General features: G+C 35.7%; 1 long non-coding RNA gene across 1 annotated transcript in view; it reads left to right on the forward strand.

Annotated features, from left to right (window-relative positions):
* Window positions 1-11483: 11483 nt before the first annotated feature.
* Window positions 11484-15126, forward strand: part of LOC123613684 (uncharacterized) — an 84154-nt gene continuing 80511 nt past the window's right edge. The window contains exon 1 of the long non-coding RNA XR_006721071.2: window positions 11484-11967. This is a non-coding gene — a long non-coding RNA (uncharacterized LOC123613684). The remainder of the gene's footprint in view (window positions 11968-15126) is intronic.

A 15126-nucleotide genomic window follows, 5' to 3' on the forward strand; every position in this document is an offset into this window, starting at 1 on the left:
TTCACTCCATTCTCTGTTCTTGCTTGCATGGTTTCTGAGATGTCAGATTTAATTCCTATCTTTTCTCCTCAATAGATAAGGTTTTTTTTCCCCTCTGGTCTCTTTCAGGATCTTTCTTTTATCTTTGATTTTCTGTAATTTGAAGATGATATGCCTACTGAATTTTTTTAGCATGTATCCTGCTTGGTATTGTCTGAGCCTCCTGGATCTGTGGGTTGGTGTTTGGCATTAATCTGGAGGAACTTCTCAGTTGTTACTGTTTCAAATATTTCTTCTGTTCCTCTCTCTCTTATTCTTCTGATGTTTCCATTGAATGTCTGTTACATCTTTCATAGTTGTTTCTCAGTTCTTGCAGGTGATGCTCTGTTTTTTTCCAATCCTTATTCTCTTTGCTTTTCAGCTTTTGAGGTTTCTACTGATACGTCCTCAAGCTCAGACATTCTTTACTCTGCCATCTCCAATCAACTAATAAGCTCATTAAAGGCATTCTTCATTTCTGTTAATGATTTCAATTTCTAGCATTTCTGTCTGATTCTCTCTTGGAATTTCCGTCTCTCTGCTTACGTTGCCCATCTGATCTTGCATGCTGTCTACTTTACCTATTAGAATCCTTAGCATATTAATCATAATTGTTTTAAATTTCCAATCTGATCATTCCAACACCCCTGCCATGTCTGATTCTGATGTTTGCTCTGTCTGTTAAAATAGTGAGGAATTTGTTCATTTGTTTTTGGGTTCTTTTTAGCAGGGGTTGTATTTTTTTGTTTTTATTTTGGTATGCCTTATAATTTTTTTTCTTGATAGCCAAACATGATGTACTAGGTAAAAGGAACTGCTGTAAGGAGACCTTTTCTAGTGTGGTGATAAGGTGTTGGAGGGGGAGGGTAGGAGAAGCATTCTATAGTCCTATGATTAGGTCCTAGTCTTTTAATGACCCTATGCATCTGGATTATAAACTTCACAAGTGTTTCTCAGTTTTATTTCTCTTCACTTAGGTGAGAGAGGATGGCTAGAGCTGACTAGAGTTGAGTATTTCCTTTCCCTCAGGTCGGTTTGGCCCTGATAACACCCCAGCAGATTAGGCCCTGGTTAGCTAGTTTCTCCTGAGGGCAGTCCTTTTAAGAACAGAGTGCTCTGGTGCATTTCAAAATGGTACCTTTTTCCAGAAGCATTAAGGAATTTTTCTCCAATAGTTACTATGAGAACCTGGTTGCGTTCTTGGAGGTAAAACTCGCAAAACTCTTGAGACTTCCCCATGACTGACTGGGTGCCCCCGGAGTTTTTGTTGTTGTTTTTTTTTTTGCTTTGTTTTTCTGTCAGACTTGTGCATGCTAAGTCCCCAGTCATTCTTCAATTACGGTTCAAGTTTTCCTCCCCTGGAACTGGTTCTCAGAATGGCTTCTACTTGGGAGTCTCTGCTCCAGGAAGCCTAACAGTAAGTCTGGTAAGACCGCCTGCATTCACCAGTCTGTCCATCTGATCTCGGAGGCAGTGTTTGCCCTACATCCTCACCTCTTTAATAAATCCAAAAAGAGTTGTTTTTCAGTCTGTTCATTTTTTAATTTGTTGTTAAAAAAGAGTAGAAACGTTCACGCTTCTTATATATGGAACCAGAAACCAGATGTTCTTAAAATTTCATCTCAGTTTTTCACTTAACATTAATTTTTGAGCATTTCTTCCATTAGTAAATATTTTAAAGCACAATGTTAAATATTGAATACTAGTTCTTCATGTGAGTGTGTCATTACATAGTTAATCAAATTCTCTTGTATTTTTCTATTTTCTGTCCTTTTAAGGTCATGAGTAGCCTTGTACATAGATGTTTAAGTATAAAGATATAATTCTTAGCAGATATAATTCTTTCTCTCCACAAGTTAACAAGCTAATCTAAAAGCAGTCACATTTTTAAATAACTTTTAGAGACAATAATGAAAGATACTATAAAGCGATATCTCCAGTAGACTGTGTTTGGAGCGTTTGAAGAACAGAAGACTTGTTGACTCTGTATGTGGTCTCTCTTGGGTGAGAGACATTCCTCTCTTTTCCCATTTCTGCCACTTTAGAACATTCCCCTCCTTTTCACAATCATTGTTCTCTCTGCCTCAGGATTCTCTCCATGACAAAATGTTTCCTTCACCTTGAGAGATCTGACCTTGAATACATTCCATTTTTATCAAAGTTTATTTGTATAACATTCATTAAATCTTAGATAATCTCCACTTATAAAACCTCATTATCCCTTATTTATTGACCATGCTTTATTCCTTTTCACAGAACCTATTACCACCTGATATTGCATCATATGCTTATTTTTTTACTCTTCTATCAGAAGTTTATTTTCCATTAAATACTAGCTCCCAGAGGGCATAGGACTAGTTGGTTTTATTCATCATTGAGTCTCCAAAACCTAAAACTGTTCCTAACAGAATAGGTTGTCAATAATATTTTTAAACAGATAAATAACTAAATGACTGTAAAACACCATGTGTGTGTAATAAAGTAGTTTCTTATATAAATAGCAAATTTCATTTTATCCCTCCAACAGCCTTGTGGTACAAGTTGCTGATTCCCAGTTCTGCCTCATATTCAGCCTCTGCTAGAAGTGCTTTTGATGGGTCTGGCACACCCCCTAGCATGCCAGCACTGTCAGAGGTGTTAAAGACCCCATGGGCACAAGCAGTGCTGGCCTTCACCATCTTCAGAGAGGCCCCTTCTACTCATCACATTGGTCCCGCAGCCTCCAGTGCTTTCTCTTACTTCTCAGCTTCCCCGTCCCTGCTACAGCCGTCATAGTCTCCCATGCCCACAGACAACCCCTGAGTGGGTGCCCTCTTCCTCAGTGTCTCTTGAGTATGTTTTAGTGCTGGCCTTCTAGGGCATAGTCACCCACACTTTCTGCCGTGCCTTTCTCACCTTCTCGGATGGGGCCACCAAGACACTCAGTCCTCTCTTTCTGGCCCATTTCGACTTGTGTGGGAACCTCTCCGTGTCTCCCATCAACTTCAGATGTCCCACATCACTAGGATTCCCTATTAAAACCAAGACAGAAATAGCCAATCATAGCTCAATATATGTTTCCTAAACTATTGAATCAAGAACAATTAGTAAATAAATGAATGAATAAACAGATTAATGCATCTTTGCAGATAATAAATCCTTTATCTAAAGAAATTTTTCATTACTTTCATCAATTTTGGTTGAATTTCAGGAATTAAGGATTATTTTTGAAAGAATGTGTCAGTGGTAGAAAATCATTATTTATTTTAGCTGCATTTTTGTCAGGAAACTATGCTAAAAGGTGATCTTGCACATTTATAACTGTATTTCTGGTCCTAGATTAAATTTTTAGTATTTTCCTCCAAAGGTCTTTGTAAAGCATGTAGAGTAACTTAAGGAATTGTAAATGTCTGATAATAATATCTAGGAATTGTTGTGTGTGGACTATGTGACAAACGTTGTATAAACATTTAATCCTCACAAAAATCTTATGTTGTAGAACATTGATCAGGGTAGGATAAATTAAACTGTGGTAACAAACTAAAATCTCAGAGGATTAACACATCAAAGCGTTACTTCTCATTCATGCTGCGTGTTAACGAAGATAGGGAGGGGTCTCTGAACCACTCAGGTCAATAGAGGACCCAAGTTTAGAGACTCTGCCTTATTACATCTATCCATCAAGAGAACATGCTTCCAGTCACCTTAGTAAGAAAACAGAAAGCATGTGCACTTTTCTCAGAACCATCCACATGTATCAAGTTTGAGTTAATGACATCACTGCCATAGAAGAAGGGTGGGTGCAAGTTCAACCAAAGGGCCTTTAAGCCCACTTGCTATACCTTTGCACTGACTTTGTCCTTCAACCTTCGGTGAAATATGCAGAGAGTAATTAGTAGATCTTTTGATGGTTATCTACCTCACAAAAATATTATAGTGAATTATTTATATAACTTTTTGGAAACTACTGCATTTCTCAAACTCCATTACCTTGATTTTTGAATCAGCAATGGTATATTCAGCTTACCACCTTTTTTTTGAAATATCTGAGCTTGAATTCGACTTCAACTATTCAAAAATTTTATGGTGTTTACACGTTATTTTTTTTTTTTTCTGAATGAATCTCATTTTCCCCAGATGTACTATATAAAAATAAGAACTATTTATAGGACTGTGGCTAGAATTGTGTATTTTAAAATGTATGTACTCTATGTATGTAGAACTATATGTAAAAATATAATATCGCATTTATCTGACACATAGTTATCTCAGTAATGTTACCTATTATTATAGAGTCAACTATTCCTAATCTTAAGATATTTTGAGAATTACATAATAAAATATAGATGTATCATATTATGGAAATTCCAAAGAATGGGATCTTTTTAAAGAACTTGTAAGCCAAGGACAAAATTGCGTTTAAGGTAAATACTGTATAAATTGACCCTAAAATACACCTTTAGTTTCTGTCTTTAGATTCCTTATTTTTGGTAAAGACCAGAAATTCTGGGACTTTTTACATTAATTTTCTCAGAATTATTCCTGTTTTTAGAAATTTAAAGCTGAAGTAAGAATTAGAGAAAATTTCTGTTGATTTAAAGACTGCAGTGAGATTTCCAAATACATTTTGAGGTATTAGAAAAGGCTAAGAAATTGAATGTTAATTAATGGCAAAAAAAAAAAAGTGACCTATTCTAAAACCAGTGTGTTGAGTTTCACCGTATTCTAATTTGTTAAGTGGATCTTGGTAATACAGTTTTGAGGACACATTGGTAAGTTCATTTTTTAAATGTCTCTTGAATTACAAGTGTTTTCTTTTTTTATTCAGTAGTTATGCTTACGGAATTCATACAATTTATAAATGTACACAGTTTCAAAATGATATTACAAGGTAAGTTTTGTATTACATTTTAAAGTAAAATAGAAATAATCTAAATGTCTATCAAAATGGTGCTGATTATGCTACACTTACATAATAGGAAACTAAGGCAGTTTTATTTAATAGTGCATGGAATAACAATCAGTAGATCCTTCTCAACCATTTCATAAAACCGGGGAAAGTCTAGCCTCTTATATGCCATCAGAAATATCTCTTGATAAAGTTTGAATCAAACTTAAGGTCTATCAAGGGGGCCAATGGTGAGAAGATTTTAACTGCATTACATTTGATGTTTCATGGAAATAACTACATAGAAATGCCTCAGATTCTTTGAGCTTGGCGTTGCTCTGTCTGGAATTCCTTTATTCTCAGATCTTCAAATGGCCAGCTACACTCATTCAAGCTGCAGCTCAGATATCCCCTCATCAGTGTAGAGATACTTTCACTCCTCTGCGTTGCTGGTAAGGCTAGAAAATAGTACAACTACTTTTGTAAAAAGCTTTTTCTCAATTTTTAAGAGAGTTAAACACTTACCAAAATTATGACCTAGCATTTTCACTCTTCTGTGTCTTATGTTCGCTTCTTTGATGACAAAATGTAGGCTTTCTCTCTCTCTCTCTCTCTCACACACACACACACACTCACACACTCATTCTTTTAAATTTTTCTTTATCTTTGGTTTTCAGAAGTTTGACCATAATGTACCCAGGATTCATTTTCTTTATCTTGTTGGCATCTGCTGAACTCCTGGAAACTGTGGGTTGATATATGAATAAGTTTACACGTAAATTCTAGGCCATTGTCCTTTTGAACATTGGTTCTAACCCTTTCTTTTCTTTCCATCTAGGACTCCTGTTATACACATGTGAAATATTTTGGCTGTGTCCCTTGCATTGTGTCTGGTTTTTCATCCCTTTTCTCTTTGTGCTTCAGTATGGGTACATCCTCTACTGGTTTATTTTTGAGGTTCTCAGTTCTAACTTCTTTGGTGTCCAGGCTGCTGCTAAATCATTCAATGAGTTCTTAATGCTAGATGAGTATGTATTTGGTCAGTTCTAGGGTATCTATTTGAGTTTTTATCAATTCAATTCATCTGTTGAAATTAACTGTCTTTTTTCTATTCATCTACTTTTGCTTCTATATTCTTTAACATAATTTTAGTTTTTAAATATTTACTAGTTCTTTCTATCAAATTTTTAATTGAGACTTTATTTTTAGATAAGTTTTAGGTTCACAGCAAAAGTGAATGGAAAGTAGAGAGTTTTCCCATATATGTCCTGGCCTACACATGCATAAACTCCAGGAGATGTTATCAACATCTCCTGCCAAATTGGCACATTTGTTATAATTGATGAGACTACATTGACACATCATAATCATCCAAAGTCCATTACAGTTCACCCTTGTGTTGTACATTATAGGTTTGAAAAATGTAAAATGACATGTATCTATCATTATGATATCACTCAGAATATTTTCATTGCCCTAAAAATCCTCTGTGCTTTGCCTGTCCACCCTTCCCCCATACCCAAGAACTGGCAACCACTGATCATTTTACTTTCTCCATAGTTTTCCCTTTTCCGGAATGTCATACTGTTAGGATTATACAGTATGTAGCCTTTACAATTCCTCCATGTCTTTTCACAGCTTAATAGCTCATTACTTTTTAGTACTGAATAATGTTCCATTATCTGGACGAACCACAGCTTCTTGATTCATGCACCTAGTGAAGGACATCTTGTTTCCTCCCAAGTTTTGGAAATTATGAGAAAAGCTTCCATAAACAATCCTATGCAGATTTTATGTGGACCTAAGTGCTCTTTATTTTATGGAATTGTATTTTATCTTGACTTCATTATTTCTACAACTTTCCACTATCTTGAAAACATGATTGTTGTAATCTATACTTTTTTTCTGTTTTTTCATTGACCTATAAACTATTTCATATTTTCTAGAAGCACAAGCCTGAAACATATTTTGATTTATCAGACTGTTAAGAAAATCTAAATTTTTATAACTCATTATGTTGGCAAAGCTGTGAAGAAATATGTTATTAAATTGCTAGTACAAGACAGACAGAAAGTAATTTGTCTATAGCTATCAGTGTTACAAATGCTTTTTTTTCCCCCTGATTTATCAATTACATACACTTCTAGGAACTTACACTCTATTTACCTTTAAATGACATATTATAATAGTATTTGTTGCAACATCATATCTAATTGCAAAAGATTAGAAATAATCCAGATGTCCATGAACAAGATGATAGTCTAAAATGGAATGTGAAGCTTGCTTAGCCAATTGTGGAGTTCTTTGTCAAACAGCATGGAAAGATAGCGATGATATATTGTCAAGTGAAAATATGAATATGTAGATCAAGAGTGTAGAGATGTTAATATTTGAAAAAAGTTGGAAATTCCAGGAAATATATATTTGTGTTTAATCTTGTAAAAAATAATTGGAAATACACAAGAGACCAATAATAATGAGCACCTATTGAAGAAGGGAGAGTAGAAACTGAGTAGTTGGAGGATAGAATGTGAAGCAACTTTTTACTGTATACTTTTATAAATAGATATAGATATACTCTGTGAATTTATAGCCCATTCACAAACAATAGACATGTCTAAAAAGTAATAAAATAGTAAAATCCATAACACTTTTAAGAGAAAGACTAAGTAATGTCACACATAACATTTAACACAAGAAAAAGTTATACTTACTCCAAAATTGTACAGTATTTTTTGCCCAAGGCTGACCAAAATTGGGGGAAAATGTGGAGAATGAGCTGAGTCAAAGAATCGTGGATTAAATGTACACAACGATATTTGGCTTCTCTCAGATGCCTCAGCAAATTTAACTTCCAAAACTTCTTAGATAATGCCAACCATGCTCATTGAAGACAGGGTAAAATCTTTTCTTACCCCAGGAAATAAACATTTAATAACCAAAGTCTCAGTGAATCCCACCCACATAATCAGATTGTATTCATCAGCATTTGTAAATAGAAGCAAAATATTCTAGAAGATACATATTTTAAGATAAATAAATACTATTCTTCATCAAATTTACAGAAAAGACTTGCTGGAAACCTAATGGGAGCTCTAGGCATTAGGCCAACTCACTGAGGAAAAATAAAACATTGCACGCCCAGGGAGTCTGTATCTTAGAAGAAAAGCTTGCAAAACCAGTTTCTAGCCTGATATTTCTCAGGGGAAAAGCAAGATGAGTGTCTTGGCCGTTGTTAAATGAAGAACTTGCAACTATTCATTCTTAATATTTGACAGTGTCTAAGAATCCAATTACATGTCCTTTGGAGTCTTAGCATCCTCCAAGTATTCTGTTTTAGTGGACAGAGAAATGGTTTGAAAGTCAGGAAACATAGATTCCTATCTCAGCTGTACCATTAGTTGACCTTGGGGCAATCCATTTCTCCTCTTCATGCATTCATTTCTTCCTCTGAAAAATAAGGTCTTGGATCTAGATAATCTCTATAATGCCTTCAGGGTTCTATATATTAAAAGAAATAAATGTCCATAAGAGTGAAAGGCTCGAGGAACTCCATTCGTTATGTTGAACTGCACAGAGAAGTTCTTATACATTATCTGGTTTACACAGAAGCGGCTGGTTCAGGAGTCTAGCTGAGTCACTTTCCCTCTAGGTCTCAGGGACTCTCCTGTGGAATAAGGCAATTGGGCTAGACAACCTCAGTATATTTTAAATGAGATGATGGTTCATGAACTCAAGAGAATGATGTTGAATACCTTGGTGTTGATGAGCTCATTGGCCTTGCCAGTTTATAACCTGTTCATATATTAAATAAGCAGTCTCGACCCAACATACTTGGTCCAAATATTTAAAGCACTTTTTTTCTGCTTCTTTCTCCCTTCCAGTTCAGCCAGTCTTGACCATTTCAGTGTCTACAAGGTAAGAGAATGGAATATTAGAGAAAAAGAGAGTTGAGGACCTCAGCATTTCTCAGCATGCATCTGAACATGAGCAGTAATAGGGGTTAAAATATCCCCAATGTGATCTCCTTTCACTAGCCAACAACCTCTCAGAGTTAACGCAAATGCGTCTTCTGAGTAGTCACTAGTGTGTCAAAACATCATCTCTCCAAACACACTTCCCTTTTTATTCTAGCTACTATTTATAGGTAACTATTAGCTGCTACATATTTTACTAAGCCCTTTCTTTTTTTTTTTTAAATTTTATTGAGTTATAGTCAGATACTAAGCCCTTTCTGTATACCATCCCTTTTAATCCACATAACAATGCTAAGATACTATAATTGTCACTCAGTTTTACAGTAGAGAAAATAAAGGCTTAGAGTGGCTTGATGGCTAGCTGAGGTCACACGGGTTGTCCCAGGTATTTGGTTGCCAAACTAAGCTTCAAAGTCAAATTTATAAAATCCAGATTATATTGCCAGTACATTGTCTTGCCTTTACTCCACCTAAAACTATTTTTCAAACATGAGACATTATCTATTATTATTCTCATTTGCTTTACATATCTCCCTCACTGTCTGAGACTTCCCTATCCAAATATTTGCTATAGCAATTTGCAAAAATATTTTATTAAAATCATTCAAATTGAATATCCAATCTAACAAATTTGTCATGCCTGCCATATTTAAACATTGTTTGCAAATCTAGGCTGGAGGAAGCAGAGTGTGCAAAAGCCTTATCCCAGCTATTCTTCCCATGGGACCACATCAAATGCTTGTATCACTTAAACATGCCATGCTTTGTCAGTACCATCTTCCCTGCATTATTAAGTGAAAATGATTTAAAGAAAGTGCAAAAGACAATGAATAAAGTAAGAAAAAAACAGGTAATTAATTAACTAATTAATTATTTAAAGAGCTTAGAAAAACCTGTGCTTCAGGAGAAAATTTGGAAGTAATTAAGTGAATTGAGGAAGAAGAAAGCCATCATCCTCATCTAAACATCTTCCAATGAGACCTCCACGCCATCCACCAATGGGACAAAGGTAATCAGTGTCACCAGTGGCTCCACATTGCCAAAATGAAGAGTTGATGTTCAACCACTATTTTATTCAGCTCCTCACCAGGATTGGACACAACTGCTTGGTCTCTCTTTCTTGAAATAGTCTCTCCCCTTGGCATGTTCTCCTGGTTTTCTTCTTACTTAAATGGCTGCCACTTCTCATCTTCCCCACTTCTGAACTCTGGAGGAAACCAGATGTCAGTTTCTGGACTTTATCTCTTCTCTGTGTTTACTCCCAAGGTAGCTTCATCCAATTTTTAAATACTATCTATAAACAGATGACTATTAAATCTCAGTCTTCAGTCTGACATCTCTGTTGTACTTCATTGAAGCTCTCTGTACCATATATTCCTCCTACCTGCTTTGTAGAGAAAAAAATACTGGCCTGTAACAGTTAATGATTTTCATGGTGCAAATGCTCTCAATGCGTGACCAGCTTTAAGCCACTACTGTGAAATGGCTCTCTTTAACCAGTAGAATTTGGTTCTACACAACCCATAGTTATATAGAACTGTGTACTTGGAATCTTTCCTTGGATGTCAAGTAGTCTTTTCAAACATATGATCAAAAAATAATTCTTAAGTTCTCCCTTTCCTAAACCTCCTCTTCCACTAATTTTCTTTTTCTTCTTAAATGGAACCATCATTTACTCAATTTCTCATTTAAAATTCTTGGGGGAAATAATCTACCATTTTTTCTGTTAGCCTTCAGTTTAAAAGGTTGTGGAAGGGGCTCTTTTCAAACTGCTAAAAATTGAAGGGCAAAATTATTCTGGGATGTCAGGCACTGACCCAGTTTTCTCCCCTGAATAAGTATGTAAACTTGCAGACTCAGAACCTGGTTCTAGAAAGGAATGCTCAACATTAGAGAGCATCTCTTAAAAAGAAGCATGTGTAGTGTAAGTGGAAGTATGTCTAGAAGCATGATGTAAGGTCATGTATAAAAAGGGCAACAATAATGTGAAAATTGAACTCTGCACTTCCTGTAATACCCATCCTTGCAAGAGTGACATAGACAACTATAAGACCCCAACGAGGGTTCTGGGGACCAAGAAAAGCCAGGCTGAATTAGTACTACATCTGTTCCTGCCCTGTGTAGCTACACCATTGCTGGTAAGATTTTGTATTTTTGATGAACTAGAATGGATATTTAATCTAAACATTCTCTTTTTTGCACATGTGTTTGTGCGAGCATGTGTTTCCTTCACACCAATTCACAACTCACCAGAAAACATGTCCTCCATATATGAGCCGAATCAGAAACTGGAAATAAATCTGAATTGTCTATACTTTTATTATTAAAAAATCCAGACATAAAGAGGAGTGTACAAGATAATATGAAAATGTGTCCAACAAGGAGATATAACATGTGATAACAGTTCTGAGATGTTGATTTGGGGTCTTTTTTATCAGCACGCTTATGTGTAGTTGTAGCTATTTTTGAGCCCTTCCCAGACCCAGGTACAACCACTACTATGAAGGTAATGAGTACTCCCAGGAAGATTTATTCTGAGAATGCCTAATAGTCACGTGCGAGACATGAAGGGCTTGGTGCTACTACATTCTGATGGAAATATGTGCTTTCCTGCATCTCTAAACCTTCAGCAGCTATTGTTGCATCATTCTTACTGCCAACAATACTACCAGCCTGGCTCTAGAATGCATTTCCAAGAATAGCCTTTCCATTATGTCCAAGGCTGCTGGAAATCTCCTCCCCTCTTTGGGAAGATTTCTTTAGAAAAATCAAAAGTCTGTGCTTAGGCATTAAAAATAACAAATGCACTGCGCTCTCTCCTCCCTCCTATCTCACTTGCAATCTCACAGGAATTAAAAGTATTCTGGGGAACACTTTTAAACTAGTTTTTTTTTCAAAGTGCACTGCCCTTTGAGCTTCTTTTCTGTCCCAGAGTTCTCTTACATAATCACAGCTAAGTTTCAGAATAACTTTGCTCTAAGCATACAGTGTTCAATTAGTTTCTGGCGCAGATTTGCCTCTGTAAGGAGTCTCGGATGTCCTCGCCAGCACTCTGCATGGAACAAATGGGAAAAATCACACTTGCATGATCAAATTTAAAAAAAGGTAACGATATAAAATTTTAACATAAATACAGTATATTTTATATTAATATATTTGACGTCAATATTATATTGTCATGGTGTATTTCATATATTTATTTAAAATACAGGTGTACATGTAAATATTTTAAAGCACATATTTTGTTATATACTTATAAAACTTGGTTCCTATAACATTCTTTGTTTCTCTCATCTGTGCCTTGTATGCTAAGTTATCTATGTCAGGTGTATGTATACATTATATCATTGATTAGAATGTGCCTTCCTTAGAATTGAGAACTATGTCGACTTAATTTCTGTGCTCTGCTTTGCACTAACTCTTGGAAGACAGTATTTATGGAACAAATTTTATGGAATTATGAAAGTTTAGCCCAGAAGGCAAGGTGAGCCATGGACATAACATACAAAGTATAGATGCCAAAAAGAAAATAGATTCACAAAAAGTCTGAGGGTCTTCACTCTGCTTTGGGAGTAGCTGAGGCATATAAGCAACCAAGGGTCTGGGTTAAGGGACCTACTAGCTATTATAAGGGCAAGGGAATAAAACCTAGTAGATTGAATACAGAAAAGAAAAATCAAATTTTAGGGTTAAAGTCAAAACCAGTGTGAGTGGCCAGCAGTTTCAGCTCTTAAGAGATACAGTTAGAATGAGTGTCTTTCCTACCCTTACAAGAAAACCAGCTGGGCAAAACTTTTTTTGTTTGTTTGTTTGTCTGTTTTACATTTATCTGAGAACTGAGGTCACAAGGGCAAATAATTAACCTAAAATATGTATAGAGGATACATCAATAATTAAAAGCAAGATTTAAGCATTTACTTACCATTTACATAGCCACTGATTGCCATTTAAGTTGGCAAGAAGAGTCAACTAGTAAATTTTAATTAATAGCTACAGGCTAAGTATAGATTAGTGACAGTATGAAGCTACTATGGGACACAGACAGCGATGTTTGTACACTCTCCCAGGCTTTCCCATCAGGTGCTCACAGGGAATATATGAGAGAATCTCAAGAAAACCATCTCCATAGTACTGGCTAAAGGAGAGAAACAGGAGTTACTGCTGATACTCCGCCCAGTCCCAAATCCACTATCTCCCCTTGAAACAAAACACTTGACCTGCATAAGGAAAAGCAACCAAACTTAAGCCCGAGGGCATTGGTTGAAACCCAGTGCAGCTGGAGGAGGGAAATAAGGAAGAACAAATGGAAGATCCACTTTACTTCTAGAGGAAGAAAGGGATAATTGTAAATTCCATACTCCAAGGCCCAAGTTCACAGTGCCCAAGACTAAAGCTTAATTAAAACATCAAATAATGCCCCCAGGAGCCCCTCCTACATACTAACTAGCACTGAATAAAAACAACATTGGAATATTGCTACAAGGATTGCTACAAGAGACAGATTTTCTCAGGGGAGCAGAGTCAATGAAAGACCTGGGGGCATGTGGGGAGATCCAAAACCGAATGGTTAGAAAACTTCAAATCCAGTCCAATTTCTGAGTAGATTAGACCAAATCATTGTATTAAAGAGCTGGGGTGGGGAAAGGCATGATTATCTACAAGCATAAATATTATTGATGTCAGTACCTATTACCCTACACAATACGCCAGACTTTAAAAAGAAAGAATTACACAGAAGTTGAATGCACGTAGTCCACAAGCAAAAACCAGACTGACATATTCATAGATATTAGGATTAGCAAATAAAACAATTTAAAATAATTATGATTAACATGTGAAATCTTCTATTGGAAAAAAAAATAAATGACAAAACACAAGATGAGATAAGTAATGTCATTAGAGACAGAAGCCATAAGACAAAACAATAAAATTGTGATCTAAAAATATAAGCAAAAACTCTGTGTCAAATATGGAGAATACCTGCAATGGGCTTACCAGTAGATTAACACAATCAAGGAAAGAATCAGTCATCTTAAAATAGATTAATAGAAATTATCCAAACTTAAATGCAAAGAGGAAAAAAAAATTGAGAAAAAAATAGAACAGAGCATCAGAGATATGAGAGGCAAAATTAAATGATCTAACATATATGGAACTAGAATAAAATATGGAGAAGAAAGAGAAGAGGTACTTGAAGAAATAATGACTGAGAATTTTCCAAAAGGAGCAAAAACATACCAAACCATAAATTCAGTATCAGACAACATGAAGTGGAATAAACAGCAATAAAACTACACATAGTTCTACATTAATCATTTTGTTTACATCCAAAGACAAAAAGAAAATCTTGAAGGCAGCCAGAAAAAAATAAATAAGACAAATTACGGAAAGAGAAACATTTATAAGAATTACGGCAGACTTCTCATTAGAAATCATGTAAGCAGGAAGGTAATGGAGTGATGTATTTGAAAGACAAAGAAAAAAAAACTGAATTCTATATTCAGTGAAAATATCCTTGAAAAATTCAGGGAAGAACATGTGGTTTCAGCTCCAACAAGTAAAGAGCTTTGGAAATTCTCACTTCCATTCTTAAAACAAGGAAAAGCTAAAGAGTGAATATCAATGAAGTTTCTTGAACCCATCATTGAATTGAAGTCACAGAGCATGCTACCACCTTAAAATCTGGAGAGACATACTAATGCAGAGATTCACAGGTGAGATCTGCTTACCTGGAGCAAAAGCCACTGGAGCTATAAGCTGGTGAGGAAACTTCAGTAGTGATTTTGTCTAATTGCTGGGGTCTGATTATGGATTAACATGAAAGAGAAACTCTTGGGGTACCACAGATTTAGGAGGAAAGCCACAATTTCCATTGAGGGTTTTACCTCTAGGAATCCCAACAGGTCCTAACAGTGAAAACTGCAGCCTGCCATGTGGCTCTGGCAAGAGGAGAGAGAGTCATCATTGGGAAATATGTGTAGAGTGTTCTCCATAACAATGACCTACTCTCCAAGGGTCAAGACCATAGTAATATTTAGTAATTATTAGCAATAGTCCTCAGAGCATATTTCAGGAAGGACTTGGTGGAAATGATGTATGTAATTCATCTGGCACAGAGAAATTCCTCAAGTCCTGGTAGCTACTCTTGTGATTATTGGCATGATCTCTCTTTTTTTCAATTCCTTGGTTAATAACCTTTGAGCACACACCTAGTTGTATCCATTGTCCCCTAACTGTATAATTCAAAATATATGCTTTGGGCAA

The sequence above is a fragment of the Camelus bactrianus genome, chromosome 2 (genome assembly GCF_048773025.1).
Source record: "Camelus bactrianus isolate YW-2024 breed Bactrian camel chromosome 2, ASM4877302v1, whole genome shotgun sequence".
In the NCBI taxonomy this organism is placed as follows: domain Eukaryota; kingdom Metazoa; phylum Chordata; class Mammalia; order Artiodactyla; family Camelidae; genus Camelus; species Camelus bactrianus.